The sequence below is a fragment of the Eupeodes corollae genome, chromosome 1, assembly GCF_945859685.1.
Source record: "Eupeodes corollae chromosome 1, idEupCoro1.1, whole genome shotgun sequence".
NCBI lineage: Eukaryota > Metazoa > Arthropoda > Insecta > Diptera > Syrphidae > Eupeodes > Eupeodes corollae.
Window position 1 is genome coordinate 125,805,724 of NC_079147.1, and position 9,078 is coordinate 125,814,801.

General features: G+C 30.7%; 1 long non-coding RNA gene across 2 annotated transcripts; it reads right to left on the reverse strand.

Annotated features, from left to right (window-relative positions):
- Positions 1 to 4,676: 4,676 nt before the first annotated feature.
- On the reverse strand, positions 4,677 to 7,960 carry LOC129940291 (uncharacterized). Of its 2 annotated transcripts, none has more exons than XR_008780657.1 (3): positions 6,636 to 7,960; positions 6,083 to 6,508; positions 4,677 to 6,015 (listed from the first exon to the last, which is right to left on the reverse strand). It is a non-coding gene; the product is annotated as an uncharacterized LOC129940291 (long non-coding RNA). The 2 variants fall into 2 exon arrangements; XR_008780658.1 differs by having other exon boundaries at positions 4,677 to 6,037.
- Between the last annotated feature and the right edge of the window lie 1,118 nt (positions 7,961 to 9,078).

Here is a 9,078-nt window from a genome sequence, read left to right on the forward strand (position 1 = left end):
AATTATTTTTTAACTGTTACAATTTGTTCTTAACAGAAGAATAACTAATTTTATTATGATTTAAAGCATTATAATAAAACGATGTAATTTTTACACATATATGAACTCAGACGAAAATTTGGATTTCCTATACTATATTTTCGTCGATTTATTTTCTTGACTCGGAGTACAATGGGATTTTCCAAATTACCAATTTATTTTTACAAGGTCATAAGCAAAGTAGAGATAATATCATATTCGGCTTTTTATTTATAATTTCTACGTAAATAATCTTTTTAATTATTGTTGCGTCTACGCAACATTGGGATTCTAACGTAATTAGTCGTCCATTGTTTCGCGCCGTTATTTCAAACGCACGAACAATTTCACACTAAATAATGTACATTGTTAATCCCAATGATGCGAATACGCAACATTTTATTGTAAAAAAACTAAAAAACTTATGTAGAATTTTGTTTCAATTTAAAAATTGTTATTTAAGTATATATTAAACTAATAAAATGTTGTAAAAGTATAAAATTTGTTTTTTTCCAACCTTGGGAACTAATGGGTTAAAGGCCTCAATGCTTTTAACCTGCTCTCTCATCTAGTCTCAGAAAAGGGTTTACGGAGCTTGAAAAAAAGTTATACAAACATTAAATTGTATCGAAAAATTTGACTGCATATAATGAGCACCGAGCAGCATCATTAACCACTAAATTAAGGGAATGCGAGCAACATGGAACGAAACATGCTCTTGGTTCCAGGGTTCGAATTCGATTCTGAACACCCGCTCCTTTTCCTTTTATATTCTAACCATTATCATAACTTTTGCTTTGACAATAACTTACAAAAATTCCATGTAATTCAAGAAAGGGAAAAAACAAATAAAACAATCTGCATTCACTGCTGCGCAAGAACGATTCGAATTTACATAGAATCATCCCTCTTTAATTTTGTACACTCTATGCTCCTTTTCTATTCTATTAAATATTTCATAACCTGTATGTAAGCATGCACTTAACTCTTACACAGATACAGTCAGCAATACGAAAACCTGCTCGCTCTACCCATATTTTTATTTAAATATCTCCCAAGTTAGTTTCTATACTCAGTAGTCAGTGTGCAAAAAAGGAAACTTGCCCATTTGTAGTGTTGCCGCAAGCCAACAAAAAGTCTCTAGATGGACCCTAAAAATCCACTAGATATGCTTAAATTATGATAAAAGTCGGTAGAAAAATTTTTCAGTACAAATATCACAAAAACAAATTCAATTTTCAATTTTTTCAATACAAAACTTAAAAAAAAAGAAACAAATTATCTTATTAATCATCATTTTTTAAAGAAAAAGTGAGTAAGTTTTAATAAAAACTTAAAATACCTATTATAAAAATAAAAAAATGTATTAATCACAAATAAATATTTCCATTGCTTCTCCATCAATTTCATTGACTTCATTATCTGGAATATTTTTTAAATTATTTATATTAAGAACATTATTAGGGATTTCATAATTGTGCCAACTTTTTTTTGTAATTTTTAATTGATTTCGGATAATGATTATAGAATTAAGTCTTCGTTGACTTCTAAACTTATTTTTGACAATATTCATCGTGCTAAAACTGCGTGTGGAAGTGACATTATTGTTTTAGCAAGTTGGAATAATTCTTCATAAGTATTGACCCCAGCTGCGTTTTTATAGCGTAAAACTTCTCTCCAAAACTTAACGCTATCTTGAAGTTCTTGCTATTTTACAAAATTAATATTGGTCCATTGATTTAATTTTTTTTCTATTTTATCGTCTTGAAACCCTACATTTTTTGCAAGTTCAATGAAAGAACGATCTTTAACAGGTCTTAAGGTACTTTGGACGGATAATAATTCTATTTTTTTAAAAGCATTGTAATTGCTTGGAACTCTTTTCAGAAACTATTTAGCAGTTAAATTAATACAGTTAGTTTTTATACGACTAATTGCATCGCTGGATAATTTAGATTCAGAAATCTTAGATTCAAAAATATAACCCAGATATGAATTGGAAATTAAATGATTCTCAACTTCAACAGTAAAATAGTCTTTTTCAGATTGTATAGCATCGGGAATAACTACACCGCTGCAGAGTGAAAGTAATAAGATAATCAAGGCATTCAGAAGTTCAAATGGATCACAATTTTCACCTTCAAACACTTTGATTGCAGCTTACACTGTCCCCAAAATACTTTTTAAAACGAAAAGGTATAGGCGGTTGCTTTCATCACAAAACATTGAGTATAATTGATCTGCGGTATAAAAATGCTTTTTGTCACACCAAAGTGAGGTTTAAGTTCCTCTCACTGTCCTAAAATTCTAACAACAGCAGGTTCGATGTTTAAAGGAGTTTCTCCACAAGTAATCAGTTTATAGATCGTTCTATATTCTTCTTTACGTTTTGGTGAATGTGAAAACCAATTACAAGTTTCTTTAATGAGAAACTCAAAGATTTAACAGAAGAATGACTAACTGCCAACTGAAGTGAATGGCACCTACATATATATATAATTAAAACCAAGTGAGGCAAGTTATGTTCTATTTTGAAGATCATATACACAATTTTCTTTTCACCTGTCATAACAAAAGCACTGTCTGTTCCATATTTTGTATGGGTATTCCATTACAGGTCAAGCAAATTATTAATTCAGACACAATTCCTTGGGCATCACTGCTCTCCAAAAGTTCTAACGCCAAAAAGTCAAAATTTATATCAGTTTTTGGGGCACTGAAATACCTAACTACAATACCTTAATATTTGTTGGTGCTAGCATCAGTTGACTCGTCGATAATAAAACTATATTTTACTGCATTATTTATCTCAATTACATTGTCATTTCTAAAATGAAGAGCTAAAATTTCGTTGATTATTTTTGTGCACTTAGTTGGATGTAGTTTCAAAGATGCTGCTTTTGAATCATAAAATGCTTTTTTACATAACTCACTAAGGTGATCAATTTGTAAAATTGATGTGTGCTCAGCAATGAAAAGTGTCAGCATACCTTCTGCTCGCAAAGTTGAAACATCGTCATTTTGCTCTGGAAATTGGATGAGCTGATTTTTTAAACAAGTTCTTCATGTACCCTATGTTTTTTAGTGGAGCAGTGCTTCTTCAAATCTGGAAGTTTGGCATAGATCTGGAAATGACATAAAGAACAAAAAGTTTTAGTTGGATCGGCAGCAACAGGTTTTATCCAGGATTTAAACTGTGAATCATTTTCCCATGATGCTCTATACTTTTCCGAGTGCATTTTCATTTTTAACGGAAGATATATTTGATCTGAATTATCGCTCTGAAATTATAATGTAAACACATAAATTGGAAGAAAGAAATAAATAAAATGGCTAGGTACATATTGTTGTTCAAACGTTTAGTTGAAGGCTGGCTTGAAAAATAAAAAAAAATTGTAGAAAATCTGCAAAATAGTAATAAGATTCACATTTTATAAATTATTTAAAATGCATTTTTTTACTTCCAAAAAAGCTAAATTAACTACCGAAATCTTCCATTCAGCCGAGGCAACAAAACTAAACTAAAACAATTACAGTTTTAAAATTTTGCATAACATAATTCGTAGAAACTAAATGACTAGGTAATCTAGTTTCTAAAACATACACCCGTTTCGCTCACTCGTACTCGTTTCGGTCTGCTTCTTTGGTGTGGTGAAGTTTCACCAGTGGTCGTGGTAAGAAAAAAGTCATTGGAATATCTATATCTATACTATTTTATAAAAGCGAAACCATTTTAAAGTTTGTTACGCACGATCTCAGAAAGTAATCAACCGATTTATTTGAAATATATTTTATTATTTTCTATATTGTTATGAGAGTGTTTATGGCTTTAATTTTTTTTCATTAATTATTTGTTAAACTAAAATATTATTAATTTTATATTTTTTTCCATTTTTTTTTCATTAGTTGACTTATACAACCACTTATATCTTAAAACCTATACAATAATCGACAAAGATTAGCATTACTTCATAAAGTCAATATTTGTGCACAAATTTTAAGCCTAAAATCACTTCCAAGTAAGAAATAAACTTTTTGAATTTATTTTATCGAGGAAATTAGATTCAATCACAATTGCGAGGTCGCTGCTTTGTTTCATTTCATTATCATTCCAATATTTTTAATTTTCTTTTCTTCCCATGCTCTTTCTCTCTTAATATGTTTTCCATTTAATAGTTACGTTTTTTCTCTTACCTATGTACCTACCTACATATTCAATTTTTCTGTATTGTATAGTAGATCAACTAACCTACATACACACATTAATTTTTTGTTTCTCTAATTCTATCGTCACATCGCTGAGCAATATGGCTCTGTTTTTAAGTTACTATGGACATTTAATTAACTACAGTGCACATAAAATGCCGATTTATCTAACGAAAAATTAGATCTTTTTTATTTTTCTTGTTGAAGGAAGTGAATAGATAATATCTTCCAATTTAAAAATAAAAAAAGTTCTATTATAATAGCTTGAATTACCAATTTTATATCACTTCCTCGAACAATAAAAGTGAAATTAAGTTAAAATTTTCTTTAAAAATAACTCGAAGAATTTACTTACAATGACGTCGATAAAAAGAGCACACAAATGTGGGTCAGAGAGAAAAATCTAATCGAGAGAGCCAAATTTCCTCGTCTCCGTCCACTGCTGTCGTTTTTGCTACTATAGTAGTATTTTACTCCTTTCGAGAGTCAACTGCTACTCTACTACCCACGGCCGAAAACTACTCCCCAAAATAAAAAGCAAAAGAAATGTTGTTCGGTTTACAATAAAAATTAACGTTTAAAATATAATGCCAAAACTTGCACATCTCTGATTGCATTTACCCACTAACATCTCTGTTGTGTTCTATTTCCATTCCAAATGTTCGTTCCATTCTTTCCAGATTGCAAAATTCCACTATTACCAAATGTTTTCTCTTTTCGTTTTCCTTTTCGTTTTCCTTTTCTTTTACAAATGTGATATGGTAAGAGTGAGATAGATAAAGTTACAAAAAAATACCGTACACATTTAACCGTTTCCCAAAACTCAAAAGATTGTCATTTTTAAATTCTGCAATTGGATTTTGGATATTGAATATTTATACAAATAAATAAATAGAAGAAAATGGATAGGTATGAATGCAAACATTATTTCATTAATTTTATTTAAGAAAATCAATTGTGTTCAATAGATTTTTGATACGAAAAGAAAAAAAACCTGCCGCAAGCACAGCGAAGGAGAACGAACAATTGGATACCCTTTCATCGTCCACTTTTACGAAAGAGCAAAATCCTCTGGCAATAAATCAATCTGCTCCTCAGCCTTCGACGTCCAAAAATCCACTTCCTTCAATTTCTTGTACACAAAACAAAAGAAAGAAGGACGAAAGCGTTGTCGATGATGATGAAGACAACACAATTAAAAATGTGAAAAACATCCAAAACTTCAGGCGCGCTTGGCTTGAAACTTTCTCTTGGTTGGAGGAGAAGGTTGGCCCAGAACATAGCTCAAGACCATTTTGCAAAAATTGTTCAGTTTTTTTGCCCAATAATAAGGTTCACCTTTTGCGGCATCAAAACTCCCAAGGACATACGAAACAAGCCCTAAGCCTAAGACAGCAGCCTCAAATTAACAACACGAAAATATTGAAAGCATTTCAGTCGAGGACAAATAAAATTAAAACTGCCGAGCTGAGAATTATGATGTTTATGGTTGAACATAACTTGCCGTTCAGTTTAATAACTGCCTTAATTGCTTTAATTAAGGTAGTAGCTCCAGATTCCGAAATCGTTAAAGGCTTACATTGTGGGAAAACAAAGGCTACCGACACCATCAATACTTTGTTTCTGGATGAAGGGCTGACGGAACTTGCAAGGATTTTGAAGAACCAATCTTTTTCACTCATCATAGATGAAACAACGGACATCAGCACATCCAAATGCCTTGTACTCGTAGTCAGGTATTTTGATTTTTTCGCAAGTAAGGTAAGAGATAGATTTCTTTCACTTATTAAGCTGGAAAAAAGTGACAGCAGTTCTATTCAAGGTGCAATCGTTAATTTCTTTAAGAAAATTGATGTACCTTTAAAAAATTTAATTGGATTCGCGTCTGATAACGCCTCCGTAATGATGGGGAAAAATGCTGGGGTAAAAACTCTGTTACAAAGAGAAAATCCAAGTCTCTATGTAATAGGATGCATTTGTCATTCCATGCATTTGTGTTCATCGGCAGCTTCAAAGAAACTGCCCTCAAATTTGGAACTCTTAACGAGAAATATTTATTCGTTTTTTGCTCATAGCCCAAAAAGGAAGCAGGAGCTAGAAGAGTTCCAGAAGGACTTTTCGGTTGCAGAACATAATATCTTGAGGATGTCTTCAACAAGGTGGCTGTCTATGGAAAATGTTGTGGCCAGAATATTGGAGCAATGGATTGTGCTTCAGCATTTTTTTCTGGCTTATGAGCTTGATAATAATGCTGACACTGCTCACATCATTTATTTAGAGATGACTGAAAAAAACAAAATCTATTTCAGTTTTTTGTCCTACATTTTGAATATAACAAACAAAATAAATATTGAATTTCAATCTGAAACTCCGAAAATCCATTCTTTGTTGAAGAGTATTAAGACTTATACTTCGAAACCATTCTTCGCAACTTTATAAAACCAGAGTATATATTTGAAAGTAAACTTCACGAGACTGAATTTCGTAATGAAACATTCCTTAATGAAAATGATATTTACATCGGAGCAAAAGCAGAGATGCTTATTTTACAAAAAAAAGTGACAGATGAGGAAATAATTAAAATAAAAACTGAGTGCAGAGCATACTATGTTGAACTATGTAAACAAGTAATGTGCAGGATAAAATTTGACGATAAAGTGCTACTGTCTTTGGAAGGGATTGACCCTAAAAACTTAGCACCTAGTTTGGTAACATTGATGGCATTATTTCCAAACTTAACAACTGATCTTGACATCGAAAGACTTGATGAGGAATGGCGGCTTTTTAGAAACCAATGCTTTGTTTCCAAAGACTTGCCTCTCGAGACTTTTTATAGCGAAATATTTCAAATAAAAAATGCAAATAATGATTTAATGTTTCCTCTGATTAAAAAATTCGTTGGTTCATTAATCAGTTTGCCCCATAGTAGTGCAACAGCAGAAAGAAAATTTTCAGATGTAAGCCTAATAAAGGATAAAAAAAGAAATTCACTCAAGGTAGAAACGGTGAATGCCTTACTAACTGCTAAGGAACTTCCTAAAAACAATTTCACCGAAAAATGGGAGCCATCGAAAACTTTAATCGAAAATTACAAAAAATTGTATTAATGTTTGTGAAACATGGAATTGTGAATTGAAAATTTATTTATTTATAGGTTTAAGGCTTTATTTTTGTTGTTTTGTTCAATCATTTTGTTATGGTGAACTTTTGTATGTATTTTATGAATATATTTTATTTTTGTTGTTTTGTTCGAAAAGTCCTATTATAGCGATGAGCTCTTTTTATGTAATTTATGTTTTTATGAATGTATTTTATTTTTGTTGTTTTGTTGGATAAGTCCTATTGTAGCGATGAGTTTTTTTTATGTATTTTATGTTTTTATGAATGTATTTTATTTTTGTTGTTTTGTTCTATAAGTGATATGGTTCAATTTCTTATTTAATAAACAAAAAGTGATGAATTAAACATCTTCTTTTTTCATTTTAACTACCTATATTGTTTTAAAATGTTGGCCTTTGAGCAGTGAAAGCAAAAATTTGGCATGACATTACTTCCTTATATTTGTCTGTTTTCGGAACATTAACCTTCACAGAAGGTTAATTAACTTCGAATTTGGAAATTATTATTTTCAGTTTTTAATTTTGTTCATGGGCCAAGCATGTTTTTGTTGTGTTTTGTTCTACACCTCAATTTAAGAAAATACTGCCCAAAATGATAGAAAAATACTACTCTTGACATTTTTAAAACGACAGCACTGTCTCCGTCCCTTTGAAACCTCTTACTCTCATTTTTTATAGCGTGTTGAATTCGTATCGGTGTATACATGTTTTCACCTCGGAGAGCAGAGAGAATTGAGACATTTGATATTTCTTTCTCTCTCTGGTTTTCACAAATTAATTCTAGCAAACAATTTTCGTTTGTCAATAAATTACGGTAAACGTTATAACGGTAGATTGTGGTGAATTTGTTTTTCTTTTCTCTTTCTTTAAGTTACAGATAGACGGCATTAACAACCAAAACCAGAAAATATGTGTTCAGAAAGAGTGTAACAAGGTTAAGATTTCTTAGACTAGACTTTATTTGCCATGAACAAGTACATGTTTTTATAAATGTATGTTATGTTTATTTCAATAGTAATACCTTAACTAATAACTTAACTGCTGTTTTATCTAAAATATACTGCATTGAATTATTTTAAATCGAATTAATTATAATAGGCGGAAATAATAAAGGTCTACAGTTTACCGGGAATATTTATATAAAATATCCATATCTTTGCAATTGCGGTATCAATCAATATTTTCTGGAACATAGTGTTAACGTAACTTTTATTTGTCATGAATTAGTTTTTCAGCTTTTTTATACACCAAAATAATTAATTATGAAATTTGGCTGCGATAATAAATTTTCTATGTTTATAGTTATTCAGGCTTAGCCCTTAACTTAGATTTGCATTTATTTATGAATAGCCTAAAAAGTTTAGCAAACATCTATGAATAAGCCACAATGCACATTCAGAAAAACTGTAGTTAGAACTTTCCCTCTGAGCGATAATTAAACGTATAAATGCAGTTAATAGTAAAAAAAATAATAGTTGTAGTGCTTTCAGAGTTTTATGTTTCTAGGTCCCAATTCTCACTGGACTGTTGCACCACCTAATTTGTTTTACTTACTAATGATTAAAACTGTCTTCAAATAACTAACTAATATTTCTCTAAATGCGTAATTTAGAATTGTTTCTAAATCTTTATTGTTCTGCCATCTAACAAAAGTAATTATTTTCTTCATATTCCAATGATATTACTCCCAAACGAACAGAATGAGAGTACCAAAAAATTTTTCATCCACAATTTT